The 24113-nt window shown below is 47.0% G+C and overlaps 1 protein-coding gene across 8 annotated transcripts in view; it reads left to right on the top strand.

The window, feature by feature from the left end:
- WDR20 (WD repeat domain 20) overlaps nucleotides 1–24113 on the top strand; it is a 63074-nt gene that overhangs the window by 16382 nt on the left and 22579 nt on the right. The gene's annotated exons all lie outside the window — the stretch shown is intronic.

Below are 24113 nucleotides of genomic sequence, written 5' to 3'. Positions count from 1 at the left end.
GCCGCGGCACCGGCCTGTAATTTTTCTCTTTCGGTAGTATTAGATAATGTGCTGCCTTAGTAAATCATCTTCCTTTGGGACTCAAGTTATCCGAGTGCATCACCTTGTGAGATGTCACTCCCCTCCCTGTCTCAGTGATCTCTAGCTCCTGCCTCATTGTCACTTTCTGTGGTCCTCCCCTTGTCTTCATGCCGTGGCAACCACACAGCCTGCATCCCAACACTTGCTAACCCAAATCTTTTGCCTGCTGCACGTCTGCACTTACACTGCTGGGTGTGGCCGAAGCATCTAGCACAGCTGTGCTGACTGGCCTCCCTTTATATCCATGACCACGCCCCTTAAAGGGTTGGGGGTACCCACTACGAGGCCCACCATACTGACTCTCCATCTTTCTGAACAATTTAACATCTCTGTCCTTAAGCCTTCAGGAATCTCCTTCCCTGGCGTGCCTTACTCTTAGTGGATGACTTGACTTTATTGCATTGGGAACATTAAGGCAGTCAGAAGAGAACTGCAAATTCCTGTGCTCATATCACCTCTGTTTCTAGCATCAGCACTGGTGGACTCTGCCTCACCTTCTGTAGTTAAGGAAGCACTGGCTGTTCCTTCCTGGGGCCACCTCCCCTCCTAGCCTAATAATTGCATCTCACTTTGCCTAATCACTGTTCTCCCTTCCCTCTCTCCCTACAGTCATGTTATTTTCCTCATTTAAAAGAGGAGGCCCTTTTTGACCCTTACTCTCTCTCCATGGGTTCACTGCCACATTACACATTTTTTTATTATTATTTGAAAGGCACAGTTACAGAGAGAGGGAGAGATAGAGCGATCTTCATCAGCTGGCTCACTCCCCAAATGGCCTCAATGGCTGGGGCTGGGCTGCATGGAAGCCAGAAGCCAGTTTTTTCTTCTGGGTCTCCCACAGGGGTGCAGGGGTCCAAGCACTTGGCCCATCTTCTGCTGCTTTTCCTAGACATATTAACAAGGAGCTGGATAAGAAGTGGAGCATCCAGGACTCAAATTGGTACCCCTATTGGATGCAGGTGTTGCAGGTGGTGGCTTTACAACCCCAGTGCTGACTGCCTAATGTCTCACCTACTTATTTTTAAGATTTATTTATTTATTTGAAAGACAGAGTTAAAGAGAGAAGGAGAGGCAGAGAAAGAGAGAGGTAGGTCTTCCATCTGCTGGTTCACTCTCCAATTGACTGCAATGGCTGGAGCTGTGCTGATCTGAAGCCAGGAGCCAGGAGCTTCTTCTGGGCCTCCCAAGTGGGTGCAGGGGCCCAAGGATTGGGCCATCTTCTACTGCTTTTCCAGGCCACAGCAGAGAGCTGGATCAGAAGTGGAACAGCCGGGACTAGAACTGACGTCCATTTGGGATGCCGGCACTGCAGGCGGCGACTTTACCCACTTCGCCACAGCACTGGCCCCTCACCTACTTCTGAGAGCAGAGCTCTGCTCACTGTTGAAGCTGTCTCAATCCTCAGAGTGTGGTCCATAAAGCACCAGCAGCAAGGAGCTTGTTGGAAATGAGAAATACCGGTCCCACTCGAGAATTATTAAGCTAAATTCTGCGTTCCAAGAGGATCCCAGATCATTTGTGTATACACTGAAGTTGGGGGGCATTGTTTTTGCTAGTTTTCTCTTTCACTGCCTTTTAAAACTTAACCCAAGTTATTTTTCTTCTTGCCATCTGTGTTAAGTGTAGAGTTCCAGTGATCTTTAGTCAATTTACTGAGTTGTTCAACTATTACCATAATCTAATTTTAGAGCATGAGAGATTGATTTTGATTTTGTATTTTAATTATGTAAAAAACATTTACATGGTTCCAACATTTGATAATCATTTTATTTGTTTTTGACTCAACCTTCTGTTACAATAAGATGTTATTTGAATAGGAATTTGAAGGAATTAAGGGAACATAAAATCTGTGGTGTTTTGTGTAGTTTTTTCTCCCTAATGAGATATATAAAGTTATATTTATCTATAGATATATATATATATACACACACACACATAGGATCTTTCATATTATAAAAGAGAATTTCTTTATGCCTTTAATTGCTTTGTACTCCATGCTGTGGACCTACCTTAGTTTATATAACCGCTTGACTCTTAATTATTCGTGACTTCAAAAAAAAAATTTCAACTGATGGCTAGAGTGAATAACCTTTGTATGGAGGCAGGTGTATTTCTATAGGGTAAATTTCTCTAGGAGGGGCTTCTGGGTCATAGGGTAATTGTGTGTGTTTTTGATAGATATTGCCAACTTGCCCTCCATAGGGGTTGTACTGTTTTGTACTTCCACATACATGAGAGGACCTGTAATAGTACAATATGCCAACAGTGTTGTCAGATTTTTACATCTGTGCTGAGACGTGAGATGTTAGTGCAGGTTTTGTCTGTCCCTGATGATGAGTGAGGGTGAGCATCATTCCGTATATTTAACAACAAGATGGCCGGCGCCGTGGCTCAACAGGCTAATCCTCCGCCTTGCGGCGCCGGCACACCGGGTTCTAGTCCCGGTTGGGGCGCTGGATTCTATCCCGGTTGCCCCTCTTCCAGGCCAGCTCTCTGCTGTGGCCCGGGAAGGCAGTGGAGGATGGCCCAAGTGCTTGGGCCCTGCACCCCATGGGAGACCAGGAGAAGCACCTGGCTCCTGGCTTCGGGTCAGCGCGATGCGCTGGCCGCAGCGGCCATTGGAGGGTGAACCAACGGCAAAAAAAAAAAAAAAAATTAAAAATTAAAAAAAAAAAAAGAACAAGATGTATTTCTTTTTTTTTTTTTTAAAGATTTATTTATTTATTTATTTAAAAGGCAGAGTTACAGAGAGAGAGGGGGAGACAGAGATAGGCATCCTCTATCTACTGGTTCATTCCCCAAATGGCTAGAGATGAGCCAGGGAAAAACCAGGAGCCTGCAGTTCTCCTGGGTCTCCCACATAGGTAGCAGGGGCTCAGGCACTTGTGCCATCTTTCACTGTTTTCCCAGACGCATTAGTAGGGAGCTGGATTGGAAATAGAGCAGCTGGGACTCAAACAAGTGCTCATTTGGAATGCATACTTCACAGGCAGAGGATTAAGCTGCTGCGCTATGATGCCAGCCCCTGTATTTTCTTTACTTTAAAAAAATATATTTATTTATTTATTTGAAAGTCAGAGCTACAGAGAGGGAGAGAGAGCTAGGTCTGCCATTTGCTGGTTCACTCCCCATTTAGCTGCAACAACCGGAGCTGCGCCAATCGAAAGCCAGGAGCTTCTTCTGGGTCTCTCATGTGGGTAAGAGGTCCAAGCACCTGGGCCATCCTCTACTGCTTTCCCAGGCCATAGCAGAGAGCTGGATTGGAAATGGAGCAGCCAGGATTCAAACCAGCCCCGATATGGGATGCCGGCACCACAGGAGGCAGCTTTACCCATTATGATACAGCACTGGCCCCCAGCCCCTGTACTTTCTTTGAACTGTTTTACTTCCTTTGTTCATTTTTTTTTTTTAAGATTTATTTATTTATTTGAAAGGCAGAGTTACAGAGAGAGAGAAGGAGAACCAGAGGGAGATCTTCTATCTGCTGGATCCCTCTCCAAATGGCTGGATTGGAAGTGGAGTAGCCAGGACTCAAACCAACACCCATATGGGATGCCAGCGCTGCAAGCGGCAGCGTATTCTGCTGTGCCACAGCGCTGGTCCCCTGGTCCACGTCTGACTTGCTCTCCTACAGTGCCACTCTGAGACTTCACGTCGCTGAAGTGTTTTCAGCCCCACACTCATGAATGCAGATAGGAACAGTTGTCCTTCTACGACCACGACTCTAACTGCCGTGATTCTCAGGACTGGTTATTAAACTTTATGTCACCAAATCCACTGGATACTACCATCTCACAGCTTCCTTGACCTCTCAGCAGCATTTCGATGTGATCAGTTGTCTTTATTGAAATACTGCTTGGTTGGGGGCCGGTGCTGTGGTGCAGTGGGTTAAAGCCCTGGCCTGAAGCGCCGGCATCCCATATGGGCTCTGGTTCTAGTCCCAGCTGCTCCTCTTTCGATCCAGCTCTCTGCTATGGCCTGGGAAAGCAGTAGAAGATGGCCCAACTCCTTGGGCCCTTATACCCATATGGGAGACCCAGAAGAAGCTCCTGGCTCCTGGCTCCTGGCTTCATATCGGCGCAGCTCCAGCCGTTGTGGCCATCTGGGAAGTGAACCAGCGGATGGAAGACCTTTCTCTCTGTCTCCACCTCTCTCTGTAGCTCTGTCTTTCAAATAAATAAAATAAATCTTAAAAAAAAAAAAAAGAAATATTGCTTGGCATCTTTACAATTTGTTGTTGTTTTACTTATTTTTATTATTATTTGAGAGGCAGAGAGACAGACACAGATATTTCCCATCTGCTGGTTCACTCCCCAAATACCTGCAACAGCTGGGCTGAGCAGGCCAAAGCCAGGAACTGGTAACTCCATCCAGGTTTCTCACATAGGTGGTAGGGATCCGAGTAGTTGAGCCATCACCTGCTGCCTCCCAGGGTACACATTAGCAGCAGGCTCAAATGAAAGTGGAGTTGGACTCAAACCCAGGCACTGTGATATGGGATGCAGCATCCCAAAGAGCATCTTAACCGTGGTGCCAGACTCCCACTCCTGTCATGACCCTTAATCCGACCTGCCTTCCACCGTTCTGGCTCATCTCTCCGGTCACTCACTGCTTCATCTCCTTTGCTGGTTCCTTCTGTGCTACCTTAATGACTCAGTGCTGTTCTCTTTGCTTTTCTCACTTCCACTGTCTGCTTCGTATCTTAAGTTGTATCTCTCTCTTGTTCCTAAAATTGTTTATGCTTTTCTCCACCCCAAAGTAAAAAGTAAGTTGTGCAGTAAATTAGTCCAGTGGGTATTTGTGAGAAAGCACAAATCAGTTTGCTATGGCCATTAAATGTACTGCATATGTTCAGCAGGGCTCTGTCTCTGTCATTGCCAGCTGTGCATCTTCCTTTTTTATGGAAGATGTCATTTATTTATTTGAAAGGCAGAGTTACAGAGAGAGAAGCAGAGAGAGAGAGAGAGAGAGATCTTCCATCCACTGGTTCACTCCCCAAATGTCCACAGTGTCTTGGACAGGGCCAGGCCAAAGCCAGGAACTTCATCCAGATCTCCCACATGGGATCAGGGGCCCAAGCACTTGGGCCATCCTTCACTGCTTTCCCAGGCCATTAGCAGGGAGCTGGACCAGGAGTGGAGCAGCTGAGACTCAAACTTGCATCTATATGGGATGCCGGCATTGCAGGCCAGTGGCTTAACCCACTGCACCACATTGCTGACTCCGTACATCTCCTTTGATAATGCCTTCTGTCAGTTCCTTCTCCTACTCTTATGCCTTTTGTCTCTGGACTGTCTGTCTTCACTCATGGGGGTAGCCACCTCTGGGTGGGGGCTGTGGCTCTCTTCTTCTGCAGGGTGTGGTCTGCTGTAGGGGTGCCAGCACACTGTGCTTTGTCAGGCAGCTGCTGGCTCTGTCACCTGCTGGAGCATCACCCCCTCATTTATGTTTTAGTTTTGTCTTGAATAGACTTGCTAGAGTTTTATCAATTAAATGTTTTGTAAAGAATCAGCTATTTCTTGTTTTCTGTCTTAATGCCTTTTTATTTCTTTTCCTGTTTTTCTTTAGATTAATTTTGTTTTTTTTCTAGCTTACTAAATTGAAATTGTTTTGATCCTTTCTTCCTTTTTCATATCTGATTAAGGCTCTATGATTCCTTTTTTTTTTTTTTAAGAGATTGATTTATTTATTTGGAAGAGTTACGCAGAGAGAGTAAGAAATCTTCCATCTGTTGGTTCACTCCCCAGATGGCTGCAATGGCAGGAGCTGGTCCAGGCCAAAGCCAGGAGCCCAGAATTTCAACCAGGTGTCTCACATGTGTGACAGGGGCCCAAGTACCTGGGCCATCTTCTCGCTATTTTTCCAGGCTTGTTACCAGGGATCTCGACTGGAAGCAGGGCAGCCAGGACTCAAACAGGTACTTTGAAATGGGATTCCAGCATTGTAAGCCAGGGCTTAACTCACTGTGCCCCAGTGCTGGCCCAAAGACTATATTTTTATGGTATCTGTCATTGAAATGTAGTAAGACTTTGTGACTTAAAATGCTCTGTGTATTTTTAGAAGAATATATATTTTTCATTTGTTGGGTTTAGGATGACCTATGTATTTGATCAAGCATGTGATACTGTTCATGTTGTCTGTCATTACAGTTTTTATGACCGCCTTATTTATCAGTTTCTGATAAATGTATTATAGAAAGAAGGTGAAATGGGGAGAGAGAGAGAGACAGACAGACAGGTCTTCCATCCACTGGTTCACTCACCAAATGGCCACAACAAATCCAGGGCTTGAGACCAACGCTGTGGCGTAGTAGGTTATTTCTCTGCCTACAATGTTGGCATCCCATATGGGTGCTGGTTCTAGTTTCAGCTGCTCCTCTTCTGATCCAGATCTCTGCTATAGCCTGGGAAAGCAGTAGAGGATTATCCTAGTGCTTGGGGTCCCTGCACTCATGTGGGAGACCCGGAAGAAGCTCTTGGTTCCTGGCTTGGGATCAGCTCAGCTCTGGCCATTGCAGACATTTGGGGAGTAAACCAGCGGATGGAAGACCCCTCTTTCTGTCTCTCCCTCTCACTGTCTGTAACTGCCTCTCAAATAAATAAATAAAATTTAAAAAAAAAAAAAAAATCCAGGGCTGGACCAAGTTGAAGCCAGGAGACAGGAGCTTCTTTTGGGTCTCCCACATGGGTGTAGGGGCCCGAACACTTGGGCCATCTTCTGCTTTCCTAGGCACATAAGCTAGGAGCTGGGTCAGAAGTAGAGCAGCCAGGACTTGAATCTGAGCCCATATGAGATGCTGGCACTGCAGGCCATGGCTTGACCCGCTGTGCACTGGCCTGGAGAGGTTTTCTGCTCCCTAGTTCATCTTCCAAATCCCGCAGTAGCTGGGCCGTTGGCTCTGCCTTAAAGCACCTGGAATCTGATCACCTCCTCAGTCACCACTGCAGTTGGAGAAAGTCCTCTGCTGCCAGGCTGGTCGCGGGGCTTTCCAGCCGGGCCCTGCCTCTGTCCTTGCGGCCGACGGTCTGTTCTGACGGCGCAGAGTGATCTGCGAAACAGGGCAGGTCCGTCGTATCGCCCTGCTCCGTAGAACTCTCAGAAGTCTTTTCTTATCGTATCGCCCTACTCCTAGAACTCTCAAAAGTTTTCTCTTATCGTTTCGCCCTACTCCTTAGAACTCTCAAAAGTTTTTTCTTATCACTTAGAAAAATTCTAAATTCCTTACCAAGGACCAGTATTGCACCCTTCTAAATCCCCAGTGTGATTTGCTGTCCGTACCCCCTTCCTGCCTCCATTCTAGTCCTTGAAGAGGAGTTGCTCTCCCCTCTGCCTGCGAGGGGTTGTGCAGTCTCATCTCTCTCTCGAGGTCTTTCCCACAGGCTGGCTCCTTTGCATTTGGTACCCCTCCCCAGAAAGGCATTGCTGTCACCTTACCACCTGTCACTGCACTCTATTTTCCTGACTGATTGGTCTGATTACTTGTTTAACGGCTTTGTTCCTTCTAAATGCTATACGATGAGGGATTTATCCATCTTAATTGCTCAGATCTCAGAGTTTGAAATGGTGCCTGGTGCATATAGCAGAGTTCAGTAAATAGTGTTGCGTGGATAGGAACTATCACAAGTAACTTAGAAAGTCTGATTTAGGACATAGGTATTAGGACTTCTTGTAGGTCTTAATTTTTATTCTATTCTATTTATTTATTGCATTTTATTCAGTTCTGTCAAATACCTGTGAGTATTTCCTTTTTTTTTTTTTTTTAAGATTTATTTATTTTACTTGCAAGTTAGAGTTACACAGAAGAAGGAAAGGCACACCGAAAGAGAGAGAGGTCTTCCATTCACTGTTCACTCCCCAGCTGGCTGCAGCAGCTGGAGCTGCACCGATCTGAAGCCAGGAGCTTCTTCTGGGTCTCCTAAGTGGATGCTGGGGCCCAAGGACTTGGTCTGTCCTCCACTGTTTTCCCAGGCCACAGCAGAGAGCTGGATCAGAAGTGAAGCAGCTGGGACTCGAACCGGCGCCCATATGGGATGCCGGCACCTCAGGCGGCAGCTTTACCCGCTATGCCACAGCACCGGCCCCGGTCTTAATTTCTAAATAGTAATGCATTCACGTGGTTCAAAATTCAAAGGACATGCAGTAAAAGTTCTCTCGTGCCATGTATCCCAAATAGCCCTCTTTTTCTCCTCAGAATTAACCAGTGTTAAGTGTGACAGCTTGTAGTTAAACCCAGAATCAGCTATGAGGGTACTTCAAAAAGTTCATGATGGGACCAGCGCTGTGGTGTAGTGGGCAAAGCTGCCGCCTGCAGTGCCAGCATCCCATATGGGCAGCAGTTCACATCCCTGCTGCTCTGGTTCCAATCCAGCTCTCTGCGATGGCCTGGGAAAACAGTTGAAGATGACCCAAGTCCCTGGGCCCTTGTACTCACATGGAAGAACCAGAAGTGGCTCCTGGCTCCTGGCTTTGGATTGGCCCAGTTCCAGCTGTTGGCGGCCATTTGAGGAGGGAATCAGCGGTGGAACACACCCTCGTGCTGTCTGTCTCTTTGTAACTCTGCCTTTCAAATAAATAAATAAATCTTTAAAAAAAAAAAGTTCATGGTGCAAATGTTTGAATTCCATGCATACTTTTTCATAATATTCACAAGATGAATATATTGAAGATTCTCGTGTGCCTGAATTTCTGATATTTTTGTACTTAAATCATCATTTAATTTTTCACAAACTTTTAAAATTATCCTTGTATGTTCTTTGCTCCCTTTAAAAAGCAAATTTTGGAGGCAGGTGTGTGGTGCAGCAGGCTAAGCCACTCGCTGCTTGGCTACTCTGCATTCCATATCGCAGTGCCACTTCAAGTCCTGGATGCTCTGCTTTGGACCCAGCCTCTTGCTGATGCACAGGGGCCTGAGAGGCAGCAGATGGCCCAGTGCTTGCATCCCTGTCACCTGTCTGGAAGACCTTCTGGGCTCTTGGTTTTGACCAGGCTTTCAAATGTGTTGTCTCATAGGACCTCCCAGGCGCTTGGCAGAGAGGAAGTGGTGTTTCCCATGTTATATATAGACGGGAAAGGGGAGCCTCTGAGGACTGCGGTGACTTGCCAAGGCTGCACAGTGGCCAGTGGCCGTGTGAGGCTGCAGAAGCTCTGTCAGGTTGCAGCTAGGTCTCTCAGATCCCAAAGCCTATGCTCTTTCTAGCACCTGCTTTGCTTTTTCTATGAACCCATACTTCCAGAGAATAACTGAATTTGTGGCTGTCATGTGCTCATGTAACAAATGGCTGTTAATACCTATATTTCTAGGTTTCTCCCATCATATGCTTAGCCTCATCCACTAAGCAGCAACCCTTTAGCTTTTTTTTTTTTTAATTTATTTGAAAAGCAGAGTTACAGAGAAGCAGAGGCAGAGAGAGAGAGAGAGAGCGAGTGAGAGCGAGCGAGAGCGAGCTCTTCCATCCGCTGGTTTACTCCCCAGATGGCCACAATGGCTGGAGCTATACTGATCCAAAGCCAGGAGCCAGGAGCTTGGGCCCCTGCACCCACATGAGAGACCCAGAAGAAGCTCCTGGCTCCTTAGCGTTGGCCTTGCCTGGCCCTATCTGTTGCAGCCATCTGGGGAGTGAACTAGTGGATGGAAGATGTCTGTCTCTCCTCTCTTGGTAACTCCATCAAGCAAATCAATAGATCTTAAAAAAAAAAAAAAGAAGTTCTGAGGCTGGCATGTGGCCACCTGCAGCGCCAGCATCCCGTATGGGCACCAGTTCCATTCCCAGCTGTTCCATTTCTGATCCAGCTCCCTGCTGATGTAGCTGGGAGGATGGTGGAAGATGGCCTAAGTGCTTGGGTTCCTGCACCCACATGGGAAACCTGGAAGAAGCTCCTGGCTCCTGGCTTCAGCTTGGCCCAGCCCTGGCAGTTGCAGCCATTTGGGGAGTGAACTAGCTAATGAAAGATCTCTCTCTCTCTCTTTCTCTCTCTCTCTGTCTCTGTAACTCTGTCTTTCAAATAAATAAAATCAATCTTAAAAAATTTCACGGAAAATGGGATTAAATACTGTTTGCTTAAAAAAAACTAATGCTGTATCATTTTTAGTAAAATCTCAATTGATTGGAAAAAGCAGTTTTGCTGACTTGACTTTGACCTTCCCCCCTTCTCACATTCAAATACCCACCCCCTATATTTATATGTATTTCTGGAAAGGCAGGTAAATAGAAAAATTAATTTATTTTTAAAATGCCTTAAAAGGAACAAAATGCTCGTAGTTCTTCATTTGAGTGAATTTAGCTGATGTAAATTCATGTTACTTAATAGTGATAATATCTAGTATTTTAAAAATATTTATTTGAAAAAGTCAGAGAGAAGGAGACACACAGAGAGAGATCTTCCATCCGCTAGTTCACTCCCCCAAAAGGCTGGAATGGTCTGTTGGCTGAAGCCAGGAGCCAAGAGCTTCATTTGGGTCTCCCACGTGGGAGGTGGGGACCAAACCACACAATTGGGTCATCTTGTGCTGCTTTTCCAGATGCATTAGCAGGGAGCTGGATGGAAAATGATGCCGCAGGGACACAAACCAGCGCCCATATGGGATGTGGGCATCGAAGGCAGTGGCTAACCCACTACATCACAACACCAGACCCCATAAAGCCTTTTTTAAATTGGACAAGCAGGCCGGCGCCGCGGCTCAATAGGCTAATCCTCCGCCTTGCGGCGCCGGCACACCAGGTTCTAGTCCCAGTTGGGGCACCGGATTCTGTCCCAGTTGCCCCTCTTCCAGGCCAGCTCTCTGCTATGGCCCGGGAGTGCAGTGGAGGATGGCCCAAGTTCTTGGGCCCTGCACCCCATGGGAGACCAGGAGAAGCACCTGGCTCCTGCCATCGGAACAGCGCGGTGCGCCGGCCGCAGCGCGCCTACCGCGGCGGCCATTGGAGGGTGAACCAACGGCAAAAGGAAGACCTTTCTCTCTGTCTCTCTCTACTGTCCACTCTGCCTGTCCAAAAAAAAAAAAAAAAAAAAAAAAAATTGGAAAAGCAGAATAAGAGAGAGAGAGATCTTTCACCTGCTGTTTATTCTCCACATGCCCACAACAGCCAGGCTGAGCCACGCTAAAGCCAGGAACTGAGGACTCAATCCTAGTCTCCTCCATGGGTAGCTGCTTCCCAGGGCACAATTACAGGAAGCTAGATGGGACGCAGAGACAGGACTTGGATATGGGACACAGGCAGGCATCCCAGCAGCTGCTTCCTGTGCCACAGCATCTGCCCCAGTATTCATGGATAATTACAGAATTAGCCGCATAGGGACATAGATTGTTTCTTTAATCTGCTTATTGTGAATAGCTTTGTAAATGTGCATTGGTTGACAAGTGTTAACTTTTAGACTAGGGCGATTTTCGTCTTCGTTGTGGAGTGTCTTACTCAGTTCTGCGCTGGCCTGCTAACCTACATTTTAAATACAGTGCTTTCCCTCATTGAGACCACAGATACAGTGCCTTCCCTGTTTAGCCTAGTATTTTTTTTTTTTTTCAGGTCTTCAAAATTTTAACTTTCAAATGCTAAAGTACTACTGATTACCTGAAAACAAATTCCACCATGTAACCCTTTTAGCTGTCTCGTCTAGATCAAGGATAATTTGGAACTCAATTTTACTAGAATCTCTAGAAGAACATAAAATGGATTGTAAATTCTCAGCTCAGTTCTTGTGAGAAAATTTTCCTGTTTTAGATCTACATTAGTGGAAATATAGGGATATGAACTGAGAACAGATTGGATTTCAAAGAGGGTTCTGAAAAACTAATCTTTATTTGCCACTACAGCAAATTAGGAGCACACAGTGAACTGTTGAAGAGTAAAACAATAGAACCAACCATGTTGTCCTTAACTGTCCCTTGAACAATTGGTTTCTTGAAAGAATTTTTCTGGCCTTTCTCATCTCCTTGAGTGACATCACTGATGACAGGAAACGTGAATATAGACTCCAATAGGCCTGATTAGTGTGAAACTTAGAATTTGGCCTGTTCAAAATATATCATCACCTGCTGGTGATAAATAATTGCTACTCATGCATTTGCCTCTTTTTTTTTTTTTTTCTTTTTAAGATTTATTTTTTTATTTGAAAGAGTTACACAGAGAGAGAAGAGGCAGAGAAAGAGAGAGGTAGGTCTTCCATCTGATGGTTCACTCCCCAATTGGCCACAACGGCTGGAGAGACAGAGAGAAAGGTCTTCCTTTTTCCATTGGTTCACCCCCCAATGGCCGCTGCAGATGGCGCACTGCGCTGATCCGAAGCCAGGAGCCAGGTGCTTCTCCTGGTTTCCCATGCAGGTGCAGGGCCCAAGCACTTGGGCCATCCTCCACTGCCTTCCCGGGCCACAGCAGAGAGCTGGACAGGAAGAGGAGCAACCGGGACAGAATCCGGCACCCCGACCGGGACTAGAACCCAGTGTGCCAGCGCCACAGGCGGAGGATTAGCCTATTGAGCCGCGGCGCTGGCCAGAATTCCTTTTTTTTTTTTTTTTTTAATTATTTATTTGAAAGGCAGAGTGACAGAGAGGGACACGCACACACACACCCTTCTATCCACTTGTTTACTCCTCAGATGGCCACAATAGCCGGAGCTGGGCCGAGACAGGAGCCCAGAACTCCATCTTGGTCTTCCATGTAAGTGGCAAGGACCCAAGTCCTTGGGCCATCATCCACTTCCTTTCCAAGTGCATTTACAGGGAGCTGGATCAGAAGCAGAGTAGCTGGGACTTGTTCTGGCACTCTGATACAGGATGTAGACATCCTAAAAGGCAGTTCAATCCCCCACACCTCAAGGTCTGCCCTTAGACTCCTATTTATTATTTTATATTTTTCCACTTAATAAAATAACATTTCTGTACTTGTAAACATCTTCATCTTAAATGGCCACATAATCTTTTGCTTTTTTGAAATATATAGAATATAAATGTTGATTATTTTGTGTATATTTTTGCTCACTAATTTTGAAAGCATACCACTGAAATTTAAGTGTAGATCTGGATCAACCACAGAGCCAGGAGCAACATTCCTGGCCACTCAGAAACCTCCCCTGTGGCCCATTCCCCTCGCCCTACAAGGGTAACCATTGACCTCACTTACAACATCACAAATTAGTTGTTCTTATTTTTGAACTTCATATAAATAGGATTACTTAGCATATATTTCTTTTGTATGTGGCTTCTTTCACTCAGGATTATTTTTGGATGTTCATCCATGTTTTTTCCAGTGCATGCATTCCATGAGTGGTGTTACGTGTATGACCTATTGTTTATCTCACCTGTTGTAGAAAAACATTTGGGTTGGGCTAGTTTGGCTATTACAATAGTTTACACACTTGGAAAATATTCCATATTCCATATGATTCGAGACCCGGGTGCTCCACTTCTGATCCAGCTCCCTGCTAATGCGCCTGGTAAAGCAGCAGAAGGTGGCTCAGTCCTTGAGAGCCTGCATCCACGTGGGAGACCCAGGAGAAACTCTTGGCTCCTGGCTTCATATCAGCCCAACTCCAGCCTTTGCAGCCATTTGGGGATGGAAGATATTTCTCTCTCTCTCTCTCTCTCTGCCTTTCTAATAAATTTTTTTTTCGACAGAGTTAGAGAGAGAGACAGAGAGAAAGGTCTTCCTTCCATTGGTTCACCCCCCAAATGGCTGCTACGGCCGGTGCGCTGCACCGTTCCGAAGCCAGGAGCCAGGTGCTTCCTCCTGGTCTCCCATGCGAGTGCAGGGCCCAAGCACTTGGCCATCCTCCCCTGCCTTCCTGGGCCACAGCAGAGAGCTGGACTGGAAGAGGAGCAACCGGGACAGAATCCAGCGCCCCAACCGGGACGAGAATCCGGGGTGCCGGCGCCGCAGGTGGAGAATTAGCCTAGTGAGCCCCGGCACCAGCCATCAAATAAATCTTAAGGAAAATAAATTAAAGAGCTGATGCCGTTGTGTAGCAGTTAAAGCCACTGCCTACAGTGCTGGCATCCCAAATGGGCGCCAGTTCAAGTTCTGGCTGCTCCACTTCCAATCCAGCTCTCTGCTATGGCCTGGGAAAGCAGCGGAAGATGGCCCAAGTCCTTGGGTGCCTGCACTCACATGGGAGACCTGGAAGAAGCTCCTGGCTCCTCGCTTCGGATTGTCTTAGCTCTGGCTGTTGCAGCCATCTGGGGAGTGAACCAGCAGATGGAAGACTCACTCACTTTCTCTCTCTCTGTAACTCTGCCTTTCAAATAAATAAATAAATGTTTGAAAGAAAAAAAAGAAAGTAAAACAGTATGATTGGTAAGGATTAAAATATAATTGAAACTAATTTTAAAAACAAACAAAAAGTATTGCTCCGTGCTGCCAAATTGCCCTTCCTGAAGACTGTCCCTCCTGTTACCCCGTGACGGCCAGGCAGTCACAGGTGCAGCCGTGACCAGCCTGCATCTTGCAGCTGCTTGCTGTTTGGTTACTAGAGCTCTGCCAGGGCCTGGTAACTTTAAAGTGTCTAAAACAGGCTTTTTCTAATCTGGAAAAAAAAGAAAGAAATCAGACCTGTTTGTGTGCCTGTTTCTGAGGTGGCTTAGAAGATTTATGCCCTAAAAAATGTAGACTAGTTGGTGAGATCGATTTCTGTGACAAATACCCACGAGTGCAAGTGCCTAGTGAGCAGTTCTAGTGATAAACTAGTGCTGGAGGACTTCAGGCGGGAGCTGGGCTTCTCCTCACAGCAGTGCTTAGAGTCATCAGACCCCTGTTGTCCTCTCGGATTTGAGCTGCTCCCTTCAGCTGATGCCTGGCTGGATTAGCGAGTGAGTTACAGAGGCCAGACTTTGGCCACTGTTTTAGTAGCTGATCTCCATTAATGTGTAGGATATGTTTAATATTCTCTGACACTAGCTTTCTTCTTCCTGTTTGAAAACACAGCAGTATACTAGGTCATTTGAAATTTCATGTTAACAGATTCCGTAGTTGATTATTCCAACTGGAGTTGGATGATTGAAAAGAAAGTGACAACTTGATGTGGTTAGAAGTGCGTTCTGAGGACAGTGAAACCTTGAGCACATGCCCAGATCTTCCTGAGCCTTGGTTTCCGTGTAGGGTGAAGAATGTTGGAAGGTTGAAGCTTGCGTGGTTGTGGATTTAGGACATTTTTCACTTAGAATGGGAGCTCCTCTGCAGATTACTGCTTATGTTACTCAGCAACTTGAATAGGAAAATTTAAGAATCATTTATGTGCCCTGCCAAATATAATAAGTCCCCGGATTGTTCAAAGGTCAGAAAAACAACAGTATAGTAATAGGCAGCTATAGGAACTGTCCCTGCTCTGTGACGGTCGTTACCAGTGTTGTCTCAGCACTTTTAGGAGGACATGGAACTCTCCCTTCCCCTGCTTTTTTCAGTAGGAACTTTAAAAATCATTTTCTAAGAATTTGTAGTGAGTATCTTTTGCAGAACGGAAAGCATCTTTCCTTTTTCTCCATTTGAGATGTTGGTATTCTCTTTGGAATAGGGATGCATGTTTCTATGCATATTTAACAGAAGAGTTTAATAAAAAATAGGTCATTTGAATATGTCAGCATTTTAATGTGATGAGATCTGGTGTTAGGATGTGTGCAAATTGAATTTATCTAATGTTTATTCATAGTTTTTCTTAATGAAGAAATCAGTATTTCATTAGCCTGAGTGAAGCTCCATGACAGCCTGGTGCCTCGCCTTTGAAGACGAGCTGTCCTGAGCAGGGTCAGTGTGAAGAAGCCAAGAGACCGCCAGGACGTTGCCATTCAGCAGCTTGCCGAGTTCGTTCCTGAAACCTGCTCTGATGGAAGAGTCGTAGACTTGACATTGCTGGCAATTTTTAAGTGACAGGCTGCCTTGAGAAACAATGACATGTGATCGCAACAGAAGCTTGTTAGTTCTAGTGGATGCTTTGACTGACAGTGCGGGGCCACAGGAGAAGATGCTGGCCCATAACGTCGGCCTCCTCCTGCAGCCACTCAGGGCCAAAGCAGTTGTGGAGGAAGGCGCTGGTGTGCGCCTCTCTGAGAAGCCTAGCTTCAGCAGTACACCTTTTACCCGTTTGTGACTGTGCCCTTTCCCATTGGCAGGTGACGTAAAGGTAACACTGCACACGTCTTGCATCTCAGTATTTGCCCCTGTTCTGAAAGGCTGGCAGCTGACACATTGTCCTGTCTGCCTCCCCTCCGTGCAGTTCTCTGCTCCACCTCTCCTGGCCGTTCTGCTACTGTGCGTGCCAGAGGCACTCTGAAATGTGGGTGGAAGGTGCTCATTCCAGGGTGAGAGGCCATTGGAAAAAGCCAGCAGGTGACACCCCGGTCCTGTGGTCTTAGTAAAGGGGATGCGATCTGGGATGTCAGACAAGTGTGGGCTGTGCATACAAATGTGTGTATTTGTGAGAACGGAGGAAACATGGAAACTAAGGCAAGGAAATTACTGTTTTGGAAAATTATGTTGGAAGGAAAACATGCTGAAACTTGACTTCTGCTGTTGTCTTTCTTCAGGAAATTTAAGGCAGAAAAAAATATTCCTGTTTGTCTTCATTTATGTTTCTTTGAAGGTATTAGTGAATGTTGAGAATTTTCAAAGCCTGTAAGATAAGCAGCAAGTCCTTCTGTGTTCAGAAGAGGAACTAACTTTTCTCAAGCGCCAGACATTACGCTGGCAACTTTACATGTGTTGGCATATTTTATTTTGTTCAAATTATTTATTTATTTTCACTACATTTGAAAAACAGGCAGACACAGAAGGATCTTTCATCTACTTGTTAACTCCCCAAATAGTTCCAGTAGCCAGGGCTAGGTCAGGCCAGAGCCAGGAGCCCAGAACCCCATCCTGGTCTCCCACATGAGTGTAGGGCCCCAGGTACTCGAGCCATCATCTGCCCCCTCCCAGGGTGCACATTGGCAGGAAGCTGGACCAGACGTGGAGTGGGGACTTGAACCCAGGCACTCAGATACGAATGTGGGCAGCCCAGGTAGCCTCGTAAACGACTGCCCCGATTACTGGCTCTGCTGCTCTAATTTAATAGAACAGTCAAGTGAGAGGAATCCATTGAGAAGGTAGATCTGGAATCTGGGCCAAGCTGAGCAGGGCTGGACTATCTTATTCCCACTTCAGTAAGCATAGGAACATGGAGTCCACAGCGGTAGAATTTTAGAACTAGATGCTACCTCAGATGTCATCTCGTGAGCTTCTCCTCATAGTGCAAAAGAAAGAGCCCAGGGGTTGGGATTTAGATGGCAGACTGCGGCTTGGTTCCTCTTGACAGCACGTCTGTTTCCTGTTTATAAAGTGAGAGTGGCGGTAGGACTTACAGCACAGGTTTATTGTGAAGGCTGAAAGAACTGAAGCGCAAAGTGCTTTGTAAGCTGTAAAGTGACATGCCAGTATTTGCTGGGGCGTGATGTTTTCTTTCACATACAAGCATCCAAGAAGGCAGTTAGTTGTTGGTTAGGATGGTGTGCAGCCAGAGAATGATAGATTTGATTTTGTATTTGGCTGTAGGTCTTTTTTGGTTTCTGTTACCCCCTACTCCCCACCCCCATTTTTGCATGGTGCCCTTTCTAAGGCAGGTATTCAAGGATACCTGGGCTGAGTCGTTGCACGTAGAGTGGCGAAGCATGCAGAGAAGTTCCTGTCCTTCTCGAAAGGTTGAGACTGTACAATTGGCTGACACTGTTTTTACTGTTGGGCTAAGTGATTCCTTGCCTGACCAGGTTCTTCATCGCAGAACAAGCCTGGGCTCTTTGCCTACTGTTAATGACAGCCGTGTGGCTGTGCTGGTGCAGGAGGAGGACGTGCGGGTGTTTCTCTGGGTTGTGCTGGCGTTGTTTCTCCTTCAGGAGCAGGCAGGTTGGGCTGCAGAATCAGCATCTGGGCAGTGCTGTCCAGCTTGTTGTTTCTGGCATGGACTGTCTGCTGCCTGTCAAGTGTGGGCAGTGAAGAGCTTTGAAAATCCCCTTGTGGTCTTTTGTCATTGGACCTAGCTATTTCTTACTATAGTGAAGAAAATTTTGGTTGAATTGTACATGAGCTTTGTTCAACAAACAAATCTGTCTCAGTTCTGAGAGGTCAGTGTTCCATATCATTCATGCCTTTTGCTTGGAAGGCACAGGGTTTCCTTGTTTTCAACAGGTGTGGTACAGCCCCAGGCCATGGGTGTGAACTAATCCCTAACTGGCACTGGAAGCCCCAAGCCTGCCTGGGTTAAAAGTTTCCCTCAAGATAAACTTTGACACAATCTTGGTAATGTAGTTTATTTTGTATCTCAAGTTTTGTTTATTTGAAAGGTAGAGACAGTGAGAGATCACCCTTTCACTGATGACAGCCCAAATGGTAGCACTGGGCCAGGCTGAAGCGGGGAGCCCGGAACTCTGTCTGGGTCTGTTACATGGGTGGCAAGGACACAAATACTTGATCCTTTATTGCTGCCTTCCAGGGTCACATTAGCAGGAAGTAGAGTAAGGAGCTGAGCAGGGACTCGAACCCAGATTCTGGTATGGGATGTAGGCACCTTAGCCACTAGGCTAAACCTCCATCCTGGGATGTCCAGTTTAAATGTAGGCCCCCTTTGTTCCTTTCTCTTCAGATACGAGATCCTTTGTGGCCTGGGAAGTAGTCCTCGGTCCCTCCTGTCTGGTCGTCTGAGATGTGTTCAGGAGGCGCACGAGTGGGAAGCTGCCTCAGTTCTCTGCTGAGTTCAGAATGGCATCAGGGCGACCTTGGATGCGGCCAGTACTGCTGAGTAATGCATTCGGGCTGTCGGTGACTCAGCAGCTCCTGACTTGGTTCTTGGTTTTAAAAAGGAGCTAGACTTGGCCAATATATGGAAGATAGTTACCATATTCCAGCTAATTCACGTGGCTGTGACAGACGGTGAAGAGCGAGTGGAAGAATATCGCTCATAGATGGGTGAGGTTGGACAGGGGAGTGACGTTTGTGCTGTGCTGAGCAGTTGTGTGGATGTTGGGGATAGGAGAGTTGGATGGGCAAAGAGAAGGCCACGCAGAGTGGCAGCCACGCTCCTGTGGAAGGAGCCTGTGTGAGGGGCAGCAGTGGTGAGGCCCACGCTGGAAACGAATCCTGAGTGTTGAGCTGCTCTGCCTCACAGACCTGTGGCTTCCGGACGATGAATCTGGCAGCACGTGTGGGATGACTTGGGCGTGGGTAGAAATGGGTGGAAGGAGACTGGTGCCAGGCCAGGGAGGCTGAGCTAGACTGGGCTCCAACTAGGGGCGAGGTCAGTCCAGATCCACGAGAACCGCAGCTGTCATTTGGGCAGGGGGTACCATTTAAGGGGGACCTGACTGGACAGGAGTAAAGGTGGGGCAGGGACTGGGGTGCCGAATATGGGGTAGTGGACTCCGCAGGGTCGTGAGAGTGATTTCAGGTGTAGAGAGACGAGCTCCAGCAGCTGTTGAGTATGCCAGCAAAAGGACATTTTACTCTTTTCTGTCAGCAGTGTTGCTCAGATGGGGTTTAGGGCATGGGGGAGGTGAACGTAAAGTCCACCACTCCCCCTAGTACATTTATTTAACATCTTGTCTGAAATCATGATTTGACATTTATGTTTCAAAATAGGCTTGAAATATTTTTCATACCACAGATGCTTCTGGGCATTCAGGAGTATCAGGTAGCAGGCTCCCAACAAAGAGAGCTTGGCCCAGGCCCATGTGATATGGGGTGGCTGTTGCCTGGGACTTACAGGCTTCCGGACGCCCTGCTGAGCCCCACGGAGCCGGAGCGGGACTGCCCTCTCATCTCAGCTCTTCCTCTGCATTCCCGTGGGGCTGGGGGCGAGGGCGTGTGAGCTGCAGGGTTTCTTTGGCAGATGGTGTGGTGCTGGAAGGATGAAGACCTAGAGTCCTCTGTCAGCGCCACGCTAAACCAACCTCACTAACTCCCTGTTTTAACAGCGTTCATCATGAGAATTTTAGGGATTTTAAGCTCAGAAATCCAAGAAAAATAAAGCATGACATTTAAAAATGTTTACTTATTGATTGAGGCTTTGCGAACCAGTTCTGTTTGTGTTACACAGCTTTCTAAACCATCGTTTAACTTTTTCTATTAAATTGAGAGCCTAATAAGCAGGATGAACCACTGGCAAGTTTTTGTAATCAGTGACTCCTTACCTGTAAACTCATGACCATAATGATAAAAGTGAATCTTGCCACTGACAAACCTCAGGAGCAGCCATGGTTTGCTTCATTCAACTACTTTGAGCACCTGCTGAGGCTGGAAACCACATGTAATCTAATTGTTAACATTGGTAAGATTTTTAATAAGTAGATTTTGCCATAAATTCATGTTTAAGGATAGGAGTTGGACTTGGTGGTTAAGATACACAGCCGTAGAGAGCCTGGGTTCTATTCCTGACTCCAGCTTCTTGCCAGTGGGTACCTTAGGAGGCAGTGGTGATGGCTAAAGTAATTGGGTTCCTGCCAGTGCCACTGCCACCCATGTAGAAGTCTTGGATTGATTTCCTGGCTCTGGACTTCTGCGTGGCCCATCCCAGCCCCAGCCTCTGTGGGATTGGGGAGTGTACCAGCAGTTAGGAGCATGCTGTCTCTCTCTCTCTCTCTCTCTCTCTCTCTCTGCCTCTGCCTCTGCCTCTCAAGTAAATAAATAAATAAATAAAATTTATTGTTTAAGATTATATAATTGGCAATTAGTAGGATACAAAGCATTTTTAAAATTCCAAAGTATGCAAAATCCACTAGAAAGCTGAACAAAAGCTAATTTTGTAGAACAGTATAGTGATAACCGGTTAACAAAAACTTCTCCTTAAAGGAATTTTTGTTGTTACTTTACTATTAATTGATGATAATGGACATAAAACAACTCTAAAGTTAGGGTTAGGGTTAGGGTTAGGGTTAGGGTTAGGGTTAGGGTTAGGGAAGTGATTAAGTACTAAACATTGTAGAATGAATGCCATGCTTGACAATCGAGATAAAGGAGCCAGCACAAAGAATGGCAGTTGGGAAAATACTTGCTGGAGGCTGTGGGGCTTGAGTGTATGGGTGAGATTACTCAGAAGGGAGACAGCGATCCCCCAGCCTAGAGAGTGACGTAGTGAAGGAAAAAAGGACAGTGTGCCTGGACCAAGGCGAGGCTGCGTGGGGTGGGGGACAGTGTGCCTGGACCAAGGCGAGGCTGCGTGGTGTGGAGGGAGCGGGGTGGGGGAGAGCAGGCTCCTGACCTGAACTCCTTCCCGTTTTCCTCATCTGTGAAATGTGGTTAATGATGGTACCTACTCTGAAGGATGAGATGAAATGGGGTGATGATTGTCAAGTTCCTGGTGTAGGCCAGGTGCAGAGAAAGTGTTAGAATGAAGGTGGTATTGCCGCTGGGGAGGATGGACAGCACTGTGGAGACTGAGACTAGGTCCTCCTTGATACTTGGATTGATACGCTGCAAATTAGGAAGCCACGGAAGCATTTGGATCAGAGGCTGGCTGTGACTAGAATAAATTAGTAACGGTAGGTGCCGTTTGTGTGACTCTGTGCGCACTGGGCTTTCCCTCCATCGTCTGCAGCCCTCACCAGTGCTCTGCCGGGGGGTGGGGGTGGGGGTGAGAGACTGTTCCCTGATCACAGTGACGAAAAGCCCCTTGCCAAGCCCACCTGGGTACCTAGAGGGAAGGCAGGTTTTGAACCTATGTTTGCCTGGTCCTAGAGTCTGGGCTCCTTCTCCGTCCACCAGACTTTCTCTTAACTGGGAGCCATCTGCCTCCGTGGGGCACATAGTTGGAAATGCTACTACAGAGTTGTGTGGGCCGGCGCCACACTGGGTTCTAGTCCTGGTTGGGGCGCCGGATTCTGTCCCAGTTGCCCCTCTTCTAGGCCAGCTCTCTGCTGTGGCCCGGGAGTGCAGTGGAGGATGGCCCAAGTGCTTGGGCCCTGCACCCCATGGGAGACCAGGAGAAGCACCTGGCTCCTGCCTTCGGATCAGCGCGGTGCGCCAGCCGCAGCACGCTGGCCACGGCGGCCATTGGAGGGTGAACCAATGGCAAAGGAAGACCTTTCTCTCTGTCTCTCTCTCTCTCTCTCTCACTGTCCACTCTGCCTGTCAAAAAAAAAAAAAAAAAAAAGAGTTGTGTGAACTCAGACTACATGCTGGCAGTCTTGTCTGCCATCAGTGCATGGAGGAGGAACTTAGTGATGTAGAGGAAAGAGGACCAAAGGAGTGAGAAAGGATGATTCTGGTTGAAAGGAAAGCCTGACTTTTCTCTGTGTGGGACTGGTGGGACCCCAGAAGCTCAGGGACGGCAGGGGGTGTCCATGGGTTTTTCAGAAATGCAGTTTTTATGGACGTAGACCTCACAGTCACCTCAGGCCTCTCAGTTAGCCTCACCTGATGTAGGTGATGTGCTGCCTGGCTGGATTTCTGTGCTTCTGGGTTTGTTCAGGGCTGTGGTAGGACTGGGGAAGGAGGATTGCTAGGAGGGAACCTAACTGATCTTTGGGCCCATGTCAGCTTTTCTTATTATTTTTTTAAGGTTTATTTATTTATTTGAAAGGTGGAATTACAAAGAGAGGGGAACAAACCGAGAGGGAGGGCCGGCACTGCGGCTCACTTGGCTAATCCTCTGCCTGCGGTGCCAGCATCCCAGGTTCTAGTCCTGGTTGGGGCGCCGGATTCTGTCCCGGTTGCTCCTCTTCCAGTCCAGCTCTCTGCTGTGGCCCAGGAAGGTAGTGGAGGATGGCCCAAGTGCTTGGGCCCTGCACCCGCATGGGAGACCACGGGGAAGCACCTGGCTCCTGGCTTCGGATCAGAGCAGCACACCGGCTGCAGTACGCCGGCAGTAGCAGCCATTTGGGGGGTGAACCAACGGAAAAAGGAAGACCTTTCTCTCTGTCTGTCTCTCTCACTGTCTAACTCTGCCTGTCCAAAAAAAAAAAAAAAAAAAAAAAGAGAGAGAGAGAGAGGGAGAGATCTTCCATTGGCTGGTTCACTCCCCAGATGGCTGCAACAGCCAAAGGCTGGGCCACACCAAAGCCAAGAGCTTCATCCAGATCTCCCACATGGATGCAATGGCCCAAGGACTTGGGCCATCCTCAGCTGCTCTTTCAGGCATATTAACAAGGAGCTGAATCAGAAGTGGAGCAACTGGGATTTGAACTGGTGCCCATATAGGGTGCTGGCACTGCAGGTAACTGTTTATCTCACTAAACCACAACGCTGGCCCCCAGGTGTGCTTTTGTGTCTTCTAAGACAGTGCTGCTCATAGTTGTGTTGAAGAACCAGTATTTTAAAATTTCTACTCTGTTTGGATTTATTTTTATAAAATAAGAAAGGATTACTAATAAGGGAAACTGAAAAAAAAAAAAAACCCACGAACTCTTAACTTTGTTATTATTAGGTTCAATAGATTTAGAATTTTTCATTGCTATAAACATTCCTAAATTCTTATTCTCAATTTCTGTCCTGCACACAAGCATGTTTGCAGCTTTGCAAACTGCTCATGGCCTGGTACACTTGGAGAGCAGGGATCTGGGGAGAAAGTTTGCTAAGCAAATTAGTAAGGAGGATTTTTTGGAATGTTTACCCAATTTAAGGGTAAAAATAATATTCCAATTGTCATTTAAAATACTTGACATCTTGGGGCCAGGCATTGTGGCATGGTAGGTAATGCCACTGCCTGCAGTGCTGGCATCCCATATGGGCACTAGTTCGAGTTCTGGCTGCTCCACTTCTGATCCAGCTCTCTGCTATGGCCTGGGAAAGCAGCAGAAGATGGCCCAAGTCCTTGGGCCCCTGTACCTGCGTGGAAGACCCAAAGGAAGCTCCAGCTCCTGGCTTTGGATGGCCCCAGTTCCTGCTGCCGCAGCCATTTGGAGAATGAACCAGTGGGTGGAAGACCTTTCTTTCTCTCTGCCTCTGCCTCTCTGTAACTCTGCCTTTCAAATAAATAAATAAATCTAAAAAAAAAAAAAAACAAACAAAAAACCCCACAACATCTCTTCAGGCATGTTCCATGTTGGGGTCAAGGATGTAAAATAAGATACCAAGGAGTCAGGCTAATGT

Source organism: Lepus europaeus, chromosome 22 (assembly GCF_033115175.1).
Source record: "Lepus europaeus isolate LE1 chromosome 22, mLepTim1.pri, whole genome shotgun sequence".
In the NCBI taxonomy this organism is placed as follows: domain Eukaryota; kingdom Metazoa; phylum Chordata; class Mammalia; order Lagomorpha; family Leporidae; genus Lepus; species Lepus europaeus.
The sequence above is the reverse complement of the archived record's forward strand: the minus strand, read 5'-3'. Positions and strand labels throughout refer to the sequence as shown.